At 35.1% G+C, this 21,425-nt stretch overlaps 1 long non-coding RNA gene across 1 annotated transcript in view; it reads left to right on the top strand.

The window, feature by feature from the left end:
* The window catches only part of LOC121027532 (uncharacterized), a 130,740-nt gene that overhangs the window by 3,539 nt on the left and 105,776 nt on the right, over positions 1-21,425 (top strand). The window contains exon 3 of the long non-coding RNA XR_005788788.1: positions 4,015-4,119. This is a non-coding gene — a long non-coding RNA (uncharacterized LOC121027532). The remainder of the gene's footprint in view (positions 1-4,014; positions 4,120-21,425) is intronic.

Here is a 21,425-nt window from a genome sequence, read left to right on the forward strand (position 1 = left end):
CCTGACGCGGGGCTCGAACTCACGGACCGTGGGATCGTGACCTGGCTGAAGTCGGACACTTAACCGACTGCGCCACCTAGGCACCCCCCATCTGACTTTCTAAGGCCAGATTAACTCCTATCCAAACTGACCAAGAGGATAATGACTAAAAATCAGTTGGGTCCAAAAACCTCTAGTATTCCTACTCAAAAAGACCCTAATGTATATATTAGTTCATATTATATGTAATAAACCTGGTATAATTTATTCAACTACATATACTATGTGTCCTTTATAAGCACACACTCACGTACACATGGATGCTACATATATATTATATATGTGCATATATATAATGCCATAAAAAAGCACAGGTAGCACCGAAACTACTAATCCCTCTCAGAAGTTTATTCAATAGTTATTTATTGAGTGCTGTTGCTTCAAGCACCGTGACAGGCATTTAGTGATACCTCAGCACATATTAAAGACATTGCCCTTATTATCACAAACCTTAAGCCACTAGCCTAAAACACACACTGTCGTGTACTGATTTTGAGTAAGTGGTTTAAACATGAATGGGGTTATGAGAGTTAAATGTCAAGATGCATGTTATTTTGTAAATTGTAAAATGCCATGTAATGTTAGTTAAATATTAAAAATGTAAAGATATGCCCTCTGGTGCTCATATTCTACAAAAAAGTTATTGGTCTGTGATTGACCATGAATGATTTTGGGTGAAATGCAGTGTGAATAGGAGGTTGATAGCATTATCTGACTTAAAGTGGGGGAAAATATATCCTCTAGAATGAATAATTACCTCATTACCTTGAAGCCTTTTCTTTGGACTTGTTTTTCTCTCATCAAAAGTCACTGTAATTCTAGCAACTGTCATTTAAAGTTTTCAATTTGTTTTCTTGCTGGAATTGTATTATTTCATAGTTTCAAGTATATTTGTATTGGGGATTGAGACAGAACCTTGCTTTAAATTACTCACTATTGTTCCTTTTGGTCATCTGTAGTGGATACCAGTGATGTGCCTCACAGATCTCATCCTTCCTCCCAATCCACTCAGGACTCAGATACTAATTCCCACAGCTGCTAGGAGTGTTGGTGGCCGACAGATCTCTGCTGGGTCCCTCTTTGGAAATTGTCCCTGACAAAAAAGCCATTCACCTGCAGATTATGCCTCTGCACAGGGTAGTAGATATCCAATGAGGACTGATGTGGGTCCATAAAGGCCTGGCACTTGCTTCTATTCAAGACATCTTTGAGGGCCATCCTAACTTTAGAGATCCCTTCAGGGATCCTCTGAGACATCTGTTGGGATTGCAATAGAGTTCAATTTCTCCTTCTGTCCACCTTGCTTCATCTCCTACCCTCCAAAGTCTTCATCCAGATAGTGCTTCCTAATAAACTTCCTGCATGTACATTGCTATCTCAGAGTCCACTACTGAGAGGACTAAGCTGTATTTTCACCACTGTAAGTTACTTAACAGATAGAATATGTTGCATGTAAAATGTACTTAATTATCCACATGTCTGAACATAAAAAATTGACTCATATAATAAAGTCTTATTTATTTCAGTGTGCTGAAATATTTCTGTATTTGTTCATACATTTATTCATATCACAAATAACTGTGTTCCCATATGCACTAGTTATAACAGCAACAACAACAACAACAACAACAACAACAACAAAACATCAGAGACACCATGGTAAGCTAATTAGAAGTGAGCTCTGTGCTCAGGCAGCTTTAAGATGAATTAGGGAGGTGAACATTTGTCAAGTAATCATACAATAATATAATATCTACTGTCAGTAACAATATCAAGGAAAAATAGACGACTGTTCTAGAAGACAGACCTGGGAAATCAGTGAAGGACTTCTTGAGGAAATGCCCTTGCTGCTAAGATCTAAGAGACAAAGTTAAGAAGGCAAAAAGGAAGAGATCAAAATAATTCCAGGCAAGAAAGTAACCTGTGCAAAGGCTTCTAGGCCAGAGGTGTCCTGATAGAAGGGAAAAGAAGCTCTGATAGGTGGAGCTGAGGCAGTGAATACTTGCTGTGCTTGACCCAAAATGTTGCCATACAGTGTTTAAGCCTTAGTTTAGGATTTTGGATTTTATCCTATAAGTATTGGGAAGCCATGGAAGTTTTTTTTTTTTTTTAAAACAGAGGAATGACATGATCAAATATGTATTTTTGAAGTATCACTCTGATTGCAGTGTATGTGTAATGCATATTCATATATTCACTTGGGTGAATGTTTTAAAATCCACCAAGGCAAGCGATTTCTGGGGATGGGCTCCATTATTTCCTCCACATGCTAGCCAGGGTAGTAATCATTCTTGTCATTGGAAACTAAAATAGTGAATTTTCTACTATAGATCAATGACATTGTTATTTAATATTTTGTTACATTTACGAAGCAGAACCCTCTGTTTTTAATCAATCTGGAAAGAAAAACCTGCACCCCAAAAAGACTTCTTTCTTGATCAGTGTCATGTCTCTATTTCTGTTTTCCAACATAAAACTATAATGATACATTTTTAATCATCTGAATAATAAATGACATGCTGTTCTTGTAGTTTGTTTTCATGATCCCCACCTTCCCTAGACTGTAAGGTCCTTGGTGATTTTGAGTGTGCCTTATCCTATTATGCTCCATGCCTAACACAGTACCTAGTAATAGGAGGCACATAAATATGTAGGAAGCAAGTATTTATTATTATTCTAACTATGACAGAGGGTATAGAAAGAATAAAAGCAAAAAAATTTTTTTAATAAAGAGGCCTTAATGGGCAATTCCTTTCCCCTTCAGAGTACAAGTGGTTTAAATAAATAAATAAATAAATAAATAAATAAATAAATAAATAAATAAGTAAAATTTTATCAACCAAAGCAGTAGTCAAAGAAATGCCAATTAAGTGAGATATGCTTTTTCACCTATTAGACTGGCAAAAATATTTTAGGGAGTGATTAAAGTGTAATAAAATTAACAGATTCATAATATTCAAAATGAGTAAACACTTGGTACAGTATATAGGTAGAGCAGTTCAGCAATATATAGCCAAACTTTAAATGTGTGCATTTTCTTTGACCTAAGAACTTCATTTCTGATATTGTCATCTTAAGAGAACAACTATGCTATATGCAAAAGTAACCTAAGATATGGCTCATTCCAAAGTTCTTTGTGAAAAAATAAAAAGGTACTAACATAAATTTCCTACAAAAGGTGACTGATTAACAACTGTAATGAATTGATACAATTCAGTTTCATTCAATTTTATGCAGTGTTTAGAAATAAGGTAGTAGAATATTAACATCAAAGATACTGACAATCTATCCAACAGCATGAGATTATAGGGTTTAAAAATACATGGATGAGTAACAAACACGTATTAGTTAATTGTAAAGAAAAGTAAAAGTTATTTTTAAAACTCCATTGTATTATGAGCAAATACAGAAGTACATTTACCTTTTATAAATTTAAATGTGTATATATGCATGTAAGACCCTTATTATTCATGCTATGGTTATTTGGCACATGTTAGGCACTCTATAATTTATATATTAAGTATTTTATATGAAAAACTGAACCCAAAATTATCTATAATGTTCTATAATCCATTATATGAAAATAACTATTAATATCATCACCTTCCTGGTTGAAAAGTTTTAAGCATTATGGGACCTGGCAAATAGAATTATGAATACCATCATAGTCCTGGGTAAAATTTTTTAAGATATAGAAGCTGGCAAATAGTGAGAACTACTTAAGCATTATCTAACTAGACAAAGTAATCTGAGTGTTTGAATAATGTCCTATCACAAAATAGTCATTTCCGTGATTTATTTAATTTCCAAAACAATAACCCTGTCAGTCTTTTGCTCCAAACCCATTATATGGCTTGCCATTTCACTCAGTAGAAAAAAATTCCATATAGTGGCCTGTAAGATATCAATAATATAGCTGCTTATTTTCTCTTTCTAATTCCGCTAATTTTGTTTACTCTAACTCCATCCACACAGGCTTTTCCGCTTCTTGCTTCCTCTGCCTCCAGTGACATTCTACTAGATATTTTGATGGCTACCTTGTCATCAGCTTCGAGGATTTACATAAAATTCGCCTTTTTGGTAAGTTCTTCTATGACCACCACTTTTAAAATTGGAGCTTGCATTTCTTACATTCACTATCCCCACATTCCTGATTTATTTTTCTTCATAGTACTTCATATAAACTGACATTCTATTAGTTTTAATTATGTGATTATTCACTGTCTACATTTTCCTACCTAAATGTAAATTTTGTAGGGGTTTTTTATTCACTGCTGTATCCCCACTCTGGACCAATGCCTAGCACATTGTATATGCTCAACAAATATTTGGATGAATGCTACTAGGTTATAATACCTTAGCATTTTTTATACTTCTATACAATCATTTAATATTGAATATTATGCATTTGTGCATCTGTCTCCCCACTAAAAGGAATTGTTCAAGTGCAAGGACTATATCTTATTGATCTTTGAACCCTTCAGTTTATATAATATCTGGAAATACGTAAGTGTGCTCTAATATATGTTGATCGAGCAAACAAATGAACTAAAACTCAGCCGTCTGTGTACTTTTCAAGTAGCACTTGCTTCAGTGCATCTTCTGATGTTTAAAAATTGAAATTTATTATGTATGCCAATCAGAGAAACTCTAAGCTAGAGGCTTACTCTGAAACATATTTTCTGTTCTCATTCTTGTCTTAGCAACTCACTTGGCAGTGTTTGGTAAGTATAATTACCCATGTAAAATACTTAGAATATTTTCAATAAATTTGAAAATATTTTACATTTCCTTATTTCATGTCTTAAACATATGCAGAGTTTCATTAAATTTTAATTTTTTCAAGTATTCTGAGCATTATCTTCTCCATCTATTGAAAATGTTCTTTGTCTTTTTTTTAATATTTGCATTCAATTTGCAGAGTGCAAGGGAATGATTGGTAGTTTGTATCTTAGGCAAAATAACCAATCATAAAATATTTTAACATTCTTTTAGAAACTAATATATTACATGTTTATGCCATTGGATGTTATGTGTGTGTCTACGTGTATGTATATACATATACATGTACATATGCATATACATATACATACACATATATATACAGCATATACGTATACATCTGCCCAGTATACTTTTCAGTCTATTACTCTGTTTATTGTCGTCACTGAACTCATAAATTTCAACAGTCTTCTTTTAGGCTTCGATTGAAAGAACTCCCACTCTTTTTTTTTTTTCTTCTTCTTCTTCTTTTCCTTTTTTTGGAAGGTGGGGTAGGGTGGAGGGGTGGGGGATGCTGATTAGTATGACTCTTCCAAGTAGCGCAAATACATTTCACAATGTGATCTTTGATAAATGTCCAAATGGATTTTAAAACTAAATTGAACTGCTTTTTATTGAGCCCATAATTTATTCCAGCCATCTGTGTCACACACACAAAAGTTTGTTTCTTAAGGGCTTTCTGATATTTTTTGTCCCCCTCAGCAACACCATTAGGATATAACAACATTAACATATTTCAGGATTGACTTTGGCCCCCTAAAGAATATAATACCTCTTTCAGTCAATAAACATTTTCAACACAACTATTTGCAATTTGGAGATTAAAAAATATGGAACCAAAATCATTCTTTTGGCATCATACTTTCTATTTAAAGGCCACCAAATGTTTCTTTCTGAGAGATTGTATTGAGCGGTTAGGATCTTGGCATCCACTATTGTTTTAGGGAAAGATTTTCCTGGCCCACACTTGTTGTTGCTGGATAATGAATGACTAGAGTATATGGACAGAGCCACCTTCCCATCTGTACTAGCCTTAACTACCATTGATTGCTGTGTTGCGTCCTCTGTTGAACCATGCATACTTAATCGTTAATTTTACTTAGAGCTAATAAAAATACCTCTCTTCGTTGATCATCTATTGTGTACCTAGGACATCACAAATATTTCTGATTTAATCATCACAATAATCTGAATTTAAACATAGAGAAATTCATTCTTATATATTTTATTGGAATTTCTGATGACTATTTTTTTGTAGGAATTACTAAAACAATATGAGAAATTTGTGGATTTAGTTTGTATTAACTGCATTGTAATTTATAAAGTGCATTTTTAGTTTTCTTCATAGAGAATGACACTTTTAAAGTTCCTACTTTGCTAAAGAGTGCATTAGACTTGATGTTAATTATCACAATGTAAGGAAGACAGGCTTAGTAAGATTAACCATATTTTCACAAGATTTGTAGGTAACTGAGCCTGCCCAGGACTCTTTCACTCAATATACCTTCTATGTTGTTATTCGGCCTTAAATATAGTAGTAGCCTGTGATCCCCCACAGAATCTGTCTATCTAGCTAGCTAGCTAGCTAGCTAGCTAGCTAGCTATCTTCCATTCTATTCTATCTATTCTATCTATTCTATTCTATTCTATTCTATTCTATTCTATTCTATTCTATCCTATTCTATTCTATTCTGTCTGTGACCTATAATAATCGTGATGTATGGGAAATCATATTATCTCTATCATGGTTTTTCTGTGCTATAATATGAAACATTTCATATATATGACTACATATAAGAAACAGATATGACTGTATCAACTATATCCTAAGTAAATACATATATTTGTGGTTGGTACATACAGTAAATCCATGCCTAGATGATGAGCTCTATTAGAAACTTTCATGCTAATATAATGTGTTAAATACTGTGTCATCTTTCTCCCATCATTTGAACTTAGCTAAATTGCTAAACATATAACATGAATTTCTAAAAAGCTCGTATCATGCATTGATGCAAGAAGTAAATTATACTTGAAAATAGATTGTTCTGAGAATAAGAAAAGTGTGGCTAAAGTGATAAAAATAGAGATAGATGAAAGAATTTGAGATCATTTAATGTAGAGAAGATAAAGCTAGTTCAGTTTATTTTTTTCATATTTATATAAACTTTTTTTGATAGTAACAGCAAGCAATTGTTTTCTATTTTGACATCAGATCAGGAAATAGACTTAATAAATTATGAGACAGTTTAATTGGAGATAAGAAAGACAACCTCTATACCAAAGTAATAAAACATTAGCATTGACTACTAAGTAAGATATTAAGCATTTATACCTGGAAATCTGCAAAAAGGACATAAACAACCATGTATCCCTGCCAGAGAAAGGCAAGCTTCTGGACAATAGGATCTCAAGCTGTCTTTCCTAATTTTTTGTTTTATAGATATCACTCTTTCCTTACTTTTCTTCCAGCTTTCTCTGCTACTTATAACAATACATTAAGCAGTAACAATTTCTGGCTTTTATTTTTAAACACATCTGATTATAAGAATATTAACTGCAGTTTCTCTTTTACCTTCCATTGTCAAGAAGTGAAAACAGGGGCACTTGGCTCAGTTGGTTAAGCATCCATATTCGGCTCAGGTCATTATCTCAGAGGTTCCTGGGTTCAAGGCTCACATCAGGCTCTGTGCTGATAGCTCAGAGCCTGGAGCCTGCTTTGGATTCTGTGACTCCTCTCTCTCTGTCCCTCCCCTACTCATGCTCTGTCTCTGTCTGTCTCAAAATTAAATAAAACAGTAAAAAAAAATTTTTAAAGAAGTGAAAACAGTGATACATCAGCCAGTTTTTCAGGAAGAATACATATTCCAAGGTAGATCACATTTATAATGTATCCCTTAACATACATATAGCAACTAGATGGGTGGTTAAAATCCTATCTAAATAATAATACTCCCTTGTTCAAAGCCTATCAAGGGGTACCTAGATGACTCGGTTAAGCAGTGACTTCTGTTGGGGTCAAGATCTCCTTGTTTGTGGGTTCGAGCCCTGCATTCAGGTTCTCTGCTGTCAGCAGAAAGCCTGCTTTAGATCCTCTGTCCCCTCTCATGCTCTCTCCCTCTCTGTTTCTCAAAAATAAAATAAAAATTAAAAAAAAACTATCAAGGCTTCTCATTGAAACTTAAGTAAATTCCACATTCCTTAGAATGGTCTATAAGGCCTGACCTTTCTGAATATCCCTATATCTCTGATTTCATTCCCTCCCTTTCTTTTCCAGTTCATGCCACTTCAACCACTCTGGACTTAACCATTTGTCCAATATACCAAATTCTCAGTTCTTTGCCCTTGGATTAACACCAACATGATACAGAACAGGTGACCATTCAGCAATGTTGCATCAGGATATTCTACACATAGGGAATAGCAAGTATAAAGCTGTCAATTCTCTCTTTCTGTCATTTTCTCCCGAACATGCATAGACAAACATACATATCAATGTCATTCTCTTTCTTCTGAATATATTTCTTTGCTGCATACACAGTGACATTATATCTGTATTTGTATACTTGCTTATTGTCAGCTTCTCCTTCCATATCATGAGTACTGTGATCAAGGACTGTTGACTTTTTTATTCTCTACTGTATTGCCCATACCTAGAATAGTGTCTGGCACATGATAGACATTTAATAAATCAACCTTTCACTTCACTTTCAATTTGAAAGTAGACATTATTTCTGCAATGGCAAAATCTGATGAAAAAAATATTGTTTATAGTTGCAACTATAGCCAAAGTCAGTGTATTTGTGACTGAATATTATGCTTCCCATCCTTATAGGTTACCATCATGGAAAGAAAACTGTAGTCTGGAGGTGAAGTGGGAAGTACAATTTGCAAAAATCATATCACTTATTCTTTCTAAAACGAATCAAGGCTTATTGTCTTGGATAAAAATATATTATAAAAAACCTTATAGGTGAGCCTCCTTTCTTCGTATAAGAAAATACTTTATGCTTAAAGAATGTGATTCACTCTCTGATGTGAGAAGAATTTATTCCATTCCCTGTCTGAGAATTTCATTGCCATTTGCATGTTGCCTGGAATACAAATTGTACTTAGTAATCAATCAGTGTTTAATTGCGCTCAAGTAAACCCTTGTAATCAGACTTGCTGTAAAAATGTTAAGGTGTGCAAAAAGCATAAGGTGGCATTTTCCCCTCCTTCTTATTATGGCTGTGTAACTTCCATTAATACTAATAGGAGGCACAGCTGGTCGTCAACAGGAGATTACAGGTTGCTGCTTAAATCGTATTTTATTTTTATACCTTGGCAAGATTTATGTATTGAAATCAGGTGGCCAGATTTTTGCTGTTGTTAAGAAAGCTTTTACTCTGAAAGAATGAGATTGGGGGAGGGAAATTGAGTTTCAAATTTTTTATTTTAGGAATATAAAGACTCAAAATCCAAGCAGCAGCTTGTCCTTATACAGCAAGTCTGTCTTATTCTTTAGCACCAGCTGGAGTCCCATTTCTAATTTGCTGTGAAGAATTAAGTGATTTGAGACCCATACCCTGGAGTATTTGACCTCCAATGTCAACCAGCTAGCTTGCAATTCCCTTGGCTGGAAAGTTTCTCCAGAATTGATTTGAACGAACATCAGTTAAAATACTCTGCAATTTGGTAGTAAATATCACTGCAAATCTGAGTACAACTTTATAGCCATGAAAATAAACACACTGTAGAATATTAAGGAAAAGAGTTTAGGAAACATGAAAAGTCTTGGTAATCAGAAATGTGACAATAGAACCTTTCACCTCACAATCATTAGTTTGAGTTTTGCACAATTGGGTGGCTTACTGGCTGAAGACAGTTGTTTGTAGCATATGTGAGCTATGTCGGTGCTCTCATACTCATTTCTTTTTGGTCAGATCCATTTGTCATAAAACAGCTATTCCTGTCATTCTCAAATGCCATGGTGTTGACAATCCTGAAGGAGAATAGAAAGACTAATAAGGACAGAGTTAGGGCAGTATCCTCATTACTCCAAATGCAAGTCGAAGTCTCCTTTCATCTCAGTCTTGTTTTTCTTATATTGTTGTCCTCATCTGGATTGTTGTCCATTTTTCTCAACACCAAATCTAGTCTTTCAAATCATTTAACGCATTTATTCTCCCTCTCCATGATACTTCTCTCAATAATCCCTGTGATTAGTACATTTTTCTCATCCCTGACCTTGTTTGGTTTCTAGTTACCTGATAGTAGATAGATTACCAGTGTGAGTAATGCTATTGTAGATGGGAGAAAAAATGTCACCATCTCCATAACTCTTGTTCAACAACTCTATTCTTATTCTCTCTCTTCATTTTCTACTTCCATGGAGCCATGTCCTGCTTCTTACTGCTAAATCTCACCTGGCTTCTTACCCTAGAAATACTTCCCCTGACCATCTGTAGTTCTAGTGTCCTTATTTTGCTACTGCCTACCATAATTTGCTGTACTATGTACCCTAAACCATGAAAGGTACAACAAAAGCTTACAACCAGAGAAATTTCCATTCATTTGACATGATAAAGTCGATCAAAAAGGAGGTGACTGAATAGTATGAAACAGAAAGTGAAATCAAAAGGTATAGGAGCATTCTGAGAATCCCTGGTTGGAAAATTAAATAATGATTACCTTTCATAGTCTATTTTCCCATATATGTTAATTCTTTATGTTTGCTGGGGTACTTAGTACATTTAATACTATTTTTCAAGTATATTAAGAGTTAATTTAGACTTTGTTCAATTCCCCAAACCTTGAACTTGTGTTTTTTTTTTTATGAGTAAAACTACATGGTTGGCCTGAGTAATAAAAAGAGCTACCATTTATTGAGAAATTACTGTACTGCATTAAGTGTATTTATTCACTATCTCATTCAATACTTTATCTGGGGGGCTATTATGTTGCTTGTTTTACAATAGAGAAAATTGGGCCTTCGGGAGTTTAAGTCCCTTGACAAAAGTCACACTGCCAGAATTATCAAGGTTTCAGGCTGAACCTAGATATTTCCAACTCCACAGCCTATTTTTTTTAATTAATGTTACATGAAATCTCTTTAAATCCCAGTATACTGTGATTTGGTCATCCTGTTTAAGCACCTAAAGATCCAGCCTGAGATTCTACCACAATATATCAAATTTGCTGTGAGAAATTACTATGCTTATACTTTCAACTCTGTACTTTACTTAACATACATAGTAGAATGAAGAAGGAGAGTTGTGGGGCACCTGGGTGGCTCAGTCGGTTAAGCGTCCGACTTCAGCTCAGGTCACGATCTCACGGTCCATGAGTTCGAGCCCCGCGTCGGGCTCTGGGCTGATGATGGCCCAGAGCCTGGAGCCTGCTTCCGATTCTGTGTCTCCCTCTCTCTCTGACCCTCCCCCGTTCATGCTCTGCCTCTCTCTGTCTCAAAAATAAATAAACGTTAAAAAAAAATTTAAAAAAAAAAAAAAAAAAAAAGAAGGAGAGTTGTGTTTCTGTGCCATTGTATACCAATCCTTGCTCGTTTAAGTCTTTGTCACCAGGTAGAATTTTTAATGTAATAATCCATTAACTGATTATTTCTTTCTTATCTTTAAGAACATACAATACACATTGTAGAAGACTGAATAAATGCTCAACAAATGCTTGTAGCTTCAAATTGACATTTTAATAAAGTTATCAAGTCATGGAAATTCAGAGATTGTGCCCCTGAAAACCTTAGCTTTAATATGAAAGAAAAAAATTTACCCTACCTCCTATTAAATACCTAAGACTACATATAATACATATCTTATTTTTCTACTAGTTAGGTTTTGAGGGATAGATGATCATTTAAAAAAATTAACGTTTATTCATTTTTGAGAGATGGTGAAAGAGCATGAGTGGGGGAGGGGCAGGGAGAGAGGGAGACACAGAATCCGAAGCAGGCTCCAGACTCTGAGCTGTCAGCACAGAGCCCAACATGGGGCTTGAACCCTCAGACCGCAAGATCATGACCTGAGCTAAAGTTGGACACTTAACCGACTGAGCCACCCAGGCACCCTAGGTGATCATTTTTTTTATCACATTTTTATTTTTTTCTCTAAATGTGTGATAAGAAAAATGAAAACAAAAAAGTAAGAGAGGAAATATAAAGTACTAGTAATTCTGCCGTCAGTGTTTTTATCTATGTCAATTTATACAATTGTTTTACACAACTGGTATTATTTTAATAACCTTAATTTATAATCTGATTTTCTTTTGTTTAACACAAAATATGACATTTAGTAGATTCATGTTATTCTAAATGTTGAGTATTCAATGATATATTTGTAAGTATAGGCTAGGCTATGCTGCAATAACAAATTACTACAGAAACTTCAGAGACTTAATACTACAAAGGTTTATGTCTTGCTCATACTACATATCCTATTTGAGTGGGCAGGGACAATCTGCTCTATATAGAATGTAGGTCCTAGATTTCCAGAAGCTCCACTTTCTTTTGATTGCAGAACCTATGACCTCCTCAGTCACTGCAGCACATTATGAAGATTCAGGGAGTTTTTACCTGAGCAATGACCCACTTAAACCAGAAATGATATATGTCGTTTTCACACATAGTCCAATGGCCAGAACAAGTTACAGCACCCTGCCTAATTGCAAGGGTTTTAGAAATGTAAAGAAACACGTGGGATATTTTATATAACTAATCTTTCTCAACTTCTTCCTTTAATATAATTCTTCTGGCTTTATACTTAACAGAGGTTTCTCAAAGTTAGGATTATCAAGAAAGGCATCCTCTTCCCTTTTCTCAAGTGTTGATAAAAATGTGATAGTTACTAACCTTGGACTTCAGACTTAGGTTCACCAGAAATACAACTTTATTTTATAATTTGAACCTAATTTTTCTTTTGAATCCTTAATTAACCAAATGGAGAAGTCAAAATCTCAGCAAATTTAAAGCTACTTCTCCCTTTCTCCCAGAGTTGCTTCTAAATTCTAGGGGGTTAATAAAGTGCCAAAGTCTCAGGAAAGTAGACACCTGATCTTTGGTCATTTTCATTTTTCTGTGCGATGAATGATGATATGGCCATGATCTTTTCTGCTCACTGGTCCATGTATGTAAGTACATTCTGCTTCTCTTTCCTGAAGACAAGGCCTCCAGAGCATCCTGTTCTTTCTTCTATGGGGCATAGAGAACACATTATTCTGCTCTTCTGGCCACAGTGGGAATTTGTCAGGGCTGGGGTGAGGGTGAGGGATTGTAAAACAGGCAGGGATCATGTTCTTTTCTCAGAAACCTACAAGTGACTAATTTTTCATCCTTGATAGGTTGGATGAGGAGTGAAGAACTTGACGGATCACATTTGCTCCCAAATCTTATGATGTAGCATAACCTTGTTCTTGGACCTTAGATTTTGAAATCAGAAAGCTAAAATTCAACTTTTTACTCATGTTTTATTTACCAACCTTCATCTTAGGCTATAATCACACTGAATGAATACAGGAAAGGCAAAAACAAATGAGGAAAGGAGAAGAAAAATATACTCCAATTTATCAAAATATTATTGGGTAACCTGCTGACCAAGTCCTCATGAGTGGTTTCTTCTGTATAAGGTAGTCATATTCAACACCATGTAACTATGTTATCTAATAGTACCTGATTGTCCAGTGTTTATTTGGGATCATGAAGCAAAAATTCTCCTGTAATAATATGTGATCCAATCATATTCTCAACCTTAGAGTCTTACTTAGAGGTTCTGATGCTCCCAGGAATAAAATTTAACTATGTATTTTTAGATATGGTGGTGGTAGGACAGGGAATTGTTATTTGTTCATTTGTTGTTTGGTTATTGCTTTTGAAGAAACACCTTATCAATTATTGGGGGAAGGTGACTCATTAATTGTGAATGTCATTTCTACGTTCCCTTCATCTGTTTCCTGGAAGCCCTATCATTGTGTTTCTAAAGAGTTATTTTCCAGTCCTCCTGCCCATCAAACAAAAATAGATAAATAGATTATGATGTCATTCTGGTAGAAGGCTTTTTAAATGAATAAGCGCTTCTTGAGATATGAATCCATATTTTCTGAGAGAAAGGGGCAGTGATAGTGGAAACCTTATGTTTTGGAGGTGGGATGAGAGTGAGAGTTGGTCCTCAGTTCTGAGTGGGAAATGGGAATGAGTGGTGGGGAAAAAAGTGAGTGCAGCTTCCATAGGGTGGAGTATATAGACTCTTAGAAGGAGAAGCCTCCATGGGTTCCTAAGAAGACTGAGCACTAATTTCCACTGTTTTAAGGATCTTGGTAAATGCCCCTCACAGCTAAGCCAGGCAAAAGGAAGGTTAACTTACATTGGAGCCACAGCCATCGAAGGGTTTATGCAGTCAGGACAGGAATTCTAAGAAAAATAATAGAGCATACAATGGAAGATCAGTCTAATGATGGTATGGTACAAGCTTGGCCTTTTCTATTATAAACTTTTTTATAAACTTTTTATTTTAGAATAGTTTTTGATATACAGAAGTTCCAAAGATAGTTCAGAGAGTTACCATATATCTTACATCCAGTTTCCATTTTTTTTTAAATTTTTTTAATGTTTATTTATTTTTGAGACAGAGACAGAGCATGAACAGGGGAGGGGCAGAGAGAGAGGGAGACACAGAATCTGAAACAGGCTCCAGACTCTGAGCTGTCAGCACAGAGCCCAATGCAGGGCTCAAACCCATGAACTGTGAGATCATGACCTGAGCCAAAGTTGGATGCCCAACTGACTGAGCCACCCAGGCGCCCCTGTTTCCATTATTATTAGCATCTTATATTAGTATGGTACATATGCCAAATTATTGAACCAATATTGGTCCACCATGATTGACTAAAGGTCCTACTTCATTCATGTTTCCTTAGTTTTTACCTAATGGTTTTTATTATTGCAGAATTCCATCAAGCATACCATACTACATTTAGCTGGCATATTTCCATAGATTCTTCTTGGCTCTGGTAGTTTCTCAGATTGTCTTTATTTTTGTTGATCTTAACAATTTTGAGGAGCGCTTGCCAGATATTTTGTAGCATGTCCCTTAATTAGGACTTGTCTGATGTTTTTCTCATGATTACGCTGGGTTAAGAGTTTTGGGTAAGTAGACCACAAAGGTAAAGTGCCATTCTCATAGCATCATATCAGAGTATCTGCTATCCACCATGTGACTTATCACTTTTGATATTAAACTTGATCACATGGCTGAGATAGTGTTTGTCAGGTTTCTTCACTATAAAGTTACTCTTTTTTTTCTTTCTCTCTTTCCATACCATGTGTGTGTTGTTATTGTTGTTGTTGTTTGCTTATTCTTTTGGAAAGAAATCACTATGAGAAATTCACACTTGCTTGAAAAAGGGAAAGATCAATGGTTGTATGGAGGAGTGAACAGGTAGAGAATTATATAAAAGAAGGTTGGATTTGATCTATACTTTGAAATAAAGAGACAGGATTTGGATAGGAGGAAAGGAACAGAGGATAAGCAGTTATGCTCCCCCTCCTTGAAAGTTGAAAATCTACATAAATTATTTGGAATTTTTCTGCATGGGAACTCTTTTTTTAATTCTCCCCCATGTATTTACTTCTTCAGTCATTTACTTATATTATGGATATAATGGATATTTATTTTGTATTTTGGGTTATAGTCCACTACTACTTTATATATTTTGTTGCTCAAATTGCTCCAGCATTAGAGATTGGGAACTTTTTCAGGATTGCTTTGAAATACCATTTGTGTGTGTGTGTGTGTGTGTGTGTGTGTGTGTGTGTGCGCGCGCGCGCGCGCGCATGCGTGTGTTGGTCCACTCAGGCTGCTATAACAGAATACCATAGACTGGTTGGTTAACGAACAGGAATTTATTTCTTGTGTTTCTAGAGACTTGGAAGTCCAAGATCAAAATTCCAGCTCATTCAGTTCTTCAGTGAAGGCTCTCTCCTGGCTTACAGATGACTGCCTTCTCACTATATTTTCATATGGTGGAGAGAGAAAGAGATTAAGAGAATGAGAGATTCAGAGAGAGAGGGAGGGAGCACACACAAGCTTGTAAGATACTAATCTCATCATGGGGCCCCACCATCATCTAAACCTAATATCTCTCAAAGGCTCCATCTGCAAATATTATCACATTGAGGATTAGGAATTCAATATATGAACTTTGGGGAGACACAAACATTCAGTTAATAACAATGTATGTGTATGTGTTCTAGCACTTTCTCACTTTCTGGCACTACAAGATGTTCCAAACTCTATTCCCTGCACCAATTCTGGAAGCAATCATTTCTCCAAGAATCCCTAGTTCCTTTTATTGGAAAATGCTATTAGAGACCAAGATTTGTATACTAGGTGTACTTATTGCTAGTAGAGTGTCATTATTTCTAGGCCTTCTCAGCAGATAAAACAAGAAAATATATGTGTGCATGCTAACCCTTACATATGTAAATGTCTACAAATATTTTCATATGTATTCATCTGTGACTATATAAAATTAAATATGAGTTCCTACTAATGTTTCTATCTCTAATCCATTACAATATTGATCACTCTAACCTTCTCTTCTTTCTTTTCTGTAACCTCCTATGCCAATAGTAAGAAATCTGGTTCCCACAATCGTTACTTATTCAGTTTCAGTGTACATGTATGGCAGTACCAGAATTGTTACCCCAAAACCGTATGGGAAGCAATTTTACCAATTATACTACAATGCTTATATACAGTTACTTTTGCCTTTAGTTTTATAGACTACGAATTTCCACTTTTGCTTTGGTCAGCACCTGTCCCCCTACTCCCTTCAGTGAGGTTATTTCATGTATTTGTAATACAATTAGATTCTTTTGTCATAGTTTGCATTGCCTCCTGGAATTTATTAATTTCCTAAATTATTTCTTTTTAATTTGTATATATTAAAGTTTGCTATTTATGCTATAAAGTTCTATGGGTTTTAACAATTTCATTATGTAGTGTACCTACTATTAGTATACAGAAGAGTTTAATTGCCCTAAAATATCTCCTGTAGTTTGTCTATTGAAACTTTTCTTCTTCTAGAACCCATAACTGCTGGCATGTTTACCAACTCTATAGTTTTGCCTTTTCCAGAATGTCATATAAATGGAATCATATAGTATGTAGCCTTTTCAGCCTGGCATCTTTCACTTAGTAATATGCATGTAAGATTCATGAATATTTTTATATGGCTTGTAGCTCACTTATTTTTATCACTGAATAGTATTCTGTTACTTAGATATACCACAGTTTGTTTAACCTTTCTCCTACTGAAAGGCATCTTGATTGCTTCCAGCTTTGGTGATTATGAAGCTTGTATAAACATTTATGTGCAATATTTATTTGGGGCTTTATCTTAAAATTTCTATTTAGATATAATTCATACACCATAAAATTTATCCTTTCGTGTGTGTGTGTGTGTGTGTGTGTGTGTGTGTGTATTTTTAAGTACATTCACAATGTTGGACAACCATCACCACTAATTCCTGAATAATTTTAGTGTAACCATTGACACCTAGTCCCTATTCTCTCTTACTCCCAACCCTGACAACCACTAATCTACTTTCTGTCTCTATGTCTTTGCCTATCTTGACATTTCATATGAATGTAATCATACATGTTACCTTTTGTCTGACTACTTTAACCTATAATGTTTTCATAATTCATTCATGTTGTAGCATGTATGAATACTAATTCCTCTTTTTGTCTGAATAATATTCCATTATATCAGTATAGCACACTTGGTTTATTCCTTCATCTATTAATGGACACCTGGGTTATTTCCACTTTTTGGTCATTAAGAATAGTTCTGCTATAAACATTTATGTGCAGTTTCTGTATGAACGAATGTTTTCATTCATCTTGAGTATATACCTAGGACCAGAATTTCTGGATCATATGGTAACTCTATGTTTGACTCATTGAAGAGCTGCCAAGCTCTTATTCCAAAACAGTTGTGCCATTTTAAATTCCCACCAGCAATGTGTGAAAGTTTTGATTTCTCCACATCCTCACCAATACTTTAAATGTCCATTTTTTAATTAATATACACACATATTAATGGATATAAAGGGATATCTTATCAGAGTTTTGATTTGCATTTCTTTAGTAACTAATGATATTGAGCATCTTTTCGTGTCCTTCGTGGGAAGATTTTTTTATATGAACATAGTTTTCAAGTCAATTTGGTGAATACCTAGGAACACTATTGTTAGATTATGTATTAAGGCTTTGGTCTCTTTATTTTTATTTAATCAAAGAAATGTGATGTGAATTGTAACCGATATTTGTAGAACAACTCCTACTTGTTCCATATTATGACAGCTAGCCATTTGTTAGCCAGAGAAGAGGCAGAAAGCTCATATTGCCCTGTGTAGTTCTTCCTGGAGTGTGGGGAGGAGAGATATTGCCCTCTAGGGGAGTTTGACAAAGTGTTGGGGGTACTTTGGTTGTCACGATAACCAGTGTGTGTATAGGCATGTAGTGGCTGCGGTCCAATCAATATTGTGCAATGTGTGAAAGAGGTTGCACAATTAAGAAATGCCCTGTTTCAAGTGTTACTGAACATCTCAGATGAAAATAATTGCCAGATGTATGAATCAGCAGGAACCAAGTGATAGAAAAAGTAAAGGGTAGAGTTCAAAATTTGCACATGATAAAAGTCAGTTTGGAAAGGAAATATTGGTTAACTGACAACTTTCTGGGGCTGACAGGTGAAAAGATCTTCTTTCTAATTTGTCTTGAGCCTTAAATCATCTCTGGTACCTCAATATGATGAGCTCTGGGTTCCTTGAAATTGTCATTTTCCTTATTTATATTTTGTATCTTCATCCTGACTACCAAATATTATTTAGATTAACTAAAGGAGTGTCTTATTTTTGCAATCAAAAGATACTAACTTGCATACCTTTCCTCCCATCAAGATATGGAGAGGGTGTCATTTAGCCAGCAGAGTTCAAGTTCCCACTTTACTGTGAAGTTTTTCATTATAAGCTATTAGGACTAATATTTGCACTGTGGTTAAAACATTACAAATAATTGTAGCACCTTTAAGTATTAACCTGGCAGGCTCATTGTTTGGGATACTCTGGGTAGTTGTGTTTTCCTCTGTGTTGCTAATAAATTGGGTCTCAGGACACTCCAAACTGCAAAATTGAAGCCAGCTTTAAACCAAATACATGGATAGGGGAAAAAGCCAGTACTGTGCAATATTATTCAAACTATGTAATACATTATTTTTAGAGGGATTAATAGTTTGCTAATATATTCAACATTATAAACCAGGAATAATACTTTTCAATTTAACTTCCATTGACAGGAATTATAGCTTAAGTTGTAGTGAGGTAGAACTTTGTCAAAAGAATAACCAAGTCATATTCTGTACATACTATAGAATTTAATTTACATATACTTGAATTTTGCATGTTACTAAAATGTTAAATTCATTTTTTTCCTGGTGATTAGAGACTAGAGTATCGTATTCTAAATTAGTAGCAGCCAACTGAATAAGTAGCAATTAAGCCATGTGGTAGTCTGATCCATTGGTGGCCCCTGATGAGTCAGTCTCCTGGTGTTCGTCCTCTTGTGCAATCCTCTCTCCTTGAATGCAGGATGGAGCAATGCTGTGCTTAACCAAAAAAATACGTCTAATATGATACTGTGCTAGTTCCTGGCCTAAACCTTAAATGGTTTGGCAGCTTCCATATTTACACTGATAGGAGCCTTGAGGCTCCAGACAAGAAATTCATTAGGGCACCTGGGTGGCTCGGTCGGTTAAGCATCCAACTTCAGCTCAGGTCATGATCTCACCGCTCGTGAGTTTTAGTTCTGCATCAGGCTCTGCGCTAGCATTGCAGAACCTGCTTGGGATTCTCTCTCCCTCTCTTTCTGTCCCCTGTCCACTTTTGCTCACTCTCTCAAAATAAATAAATAACATTTAAAAAAAGAAAGAAAGAAATTCAGCCATGCTTCTAGAAAGATCACATGAAGAAGCACCATAGAGAGTGAGAAACTCTGAGACTACGTGGAAAGAGAGTGATGCCTAGCCCTTTCCTCTCCCTCACTGCCCACAGCTGACTTGAGAGCTGAATTTACCCATGAAAGTGACCAGCAGTAGGACCAGCAGAAGAATCAGAAGCTGAGCCCAGCTCAGAATGCAAACTTGTAAGCAAATAAAATAATTGTTTCCAGCCAGTAAATTTTGGGGTGTTTATTTTTAAAGCAATGAATAACCAAAAAAAGTGCCTACTGAATATGCAGGACTGCATAGTTTGACAAGGAGGTACAAAGAATAGATGATGGAGTGATGCATGTTTGACTTCTATTTTTCTTATTTTATTTTTAAAATTTATTTTATTTTATTTTATTTTATTTTAATTTTATTTTTTAATTTTATTTTACTGTGGTAAGAACACTTAACCTGGGATCTAGTCTCTCAACAAATTATTAAGTGTACAATACAGTATTGTTGGCTATAGGTACAATGCCATACAACAGATCCCTAGAACTTATTAATCTTGATTAATTGAAACTCCATGCCTATTGATTACTAATTCCCCATTTCACCCTCCCCCTAGTCCTTGGTAACCACCATTCCATTCTGATTCTATGAATTTGCCTTTTTCAGATACCTCATATTATTGATTTCCAGTTTTTGAGCTGGAATATGGCATACATCTTTTCACTGAAATTTTTTAAAAATTATATTTTAGTCAGTAATATATTTAAGCTACATTTTTGATTACCTAAAATATAGCATGGGATATTAATTATGCTTAGCAATTTTGTGGGCAAGTAATTTTCAACTTCTAGTGTCAACTATACTTCAATAGTTTTTTTTTAATTTTCAACTTCTAATAAATAACTTATAAATGAATATTTGGAACACATTAATTTACTGGGTGTTACCTGTATCATCACATGCAGTCCTTCAGGGTATAATTTCCAATTATTGAAGTAATTCAGGCAAGGGAGAAATTTGGACCTGCCTGAGTGATTCAAGAAAGATGCAAACCACTTTGGTATCAGGAACTGATAGGAAGGAAAGACTTGGAATGAGCCAGGCATAGAAGGACAAGACAGACATTCTAAATGAGGTGTGACATGCTCAGAGGCACAGCAGCAGGGGAGAAGCTGCCATGTTAGAAAGGTACAGAAGGATTTGGTCTATAATCACAATGAATGGGTGAAGAGGATTTTTTAAAAATTATCCCAAGGTAACTCAGCAAGGAAATTACTTGATTGGGCTGTGGTTTAGACTTACGAATTTGGCAACAGTTCCCAGGACAGAGCCGAATAGGGAAAGATTTGACAAAATCATGAAAAACCTTACTGGAATCCAGGATTTTCATCAACTTTCTCTTGTATTCAAAAGAGGTGGTTCTGTACTGTTTTGTTGTTCATTTGTTTTTAAACAGAAATATAAAATACTTGCAACAAATGACACTAAGTACTTTTCATTTTGCAGTTTTGTCAAATACTTTCATGTAATGTCATCATAACAGTAATTAGAATATCCTGTCATCCTTTCTTCTTCTTCTTCTTCTTCTTCTTCTTCTTCTTCTTCTTCTTCTT

Source organism: Herpailurus yagouaroundi, unplaced genomic scaffold, assembly GCF_014898765.1.
Source record: "Herpailurus yagouaroundi ecotype Mexico unplaced genomic scaffold, PumYag 77, whole genome shotgun sequence".
NCBI classification, from domain to species: Eukaryota; Metazoa; Chordata; class Mammalia; order Carnivora; family Felidae; genus Herpailurus; species Herpailurus yagouaroundi.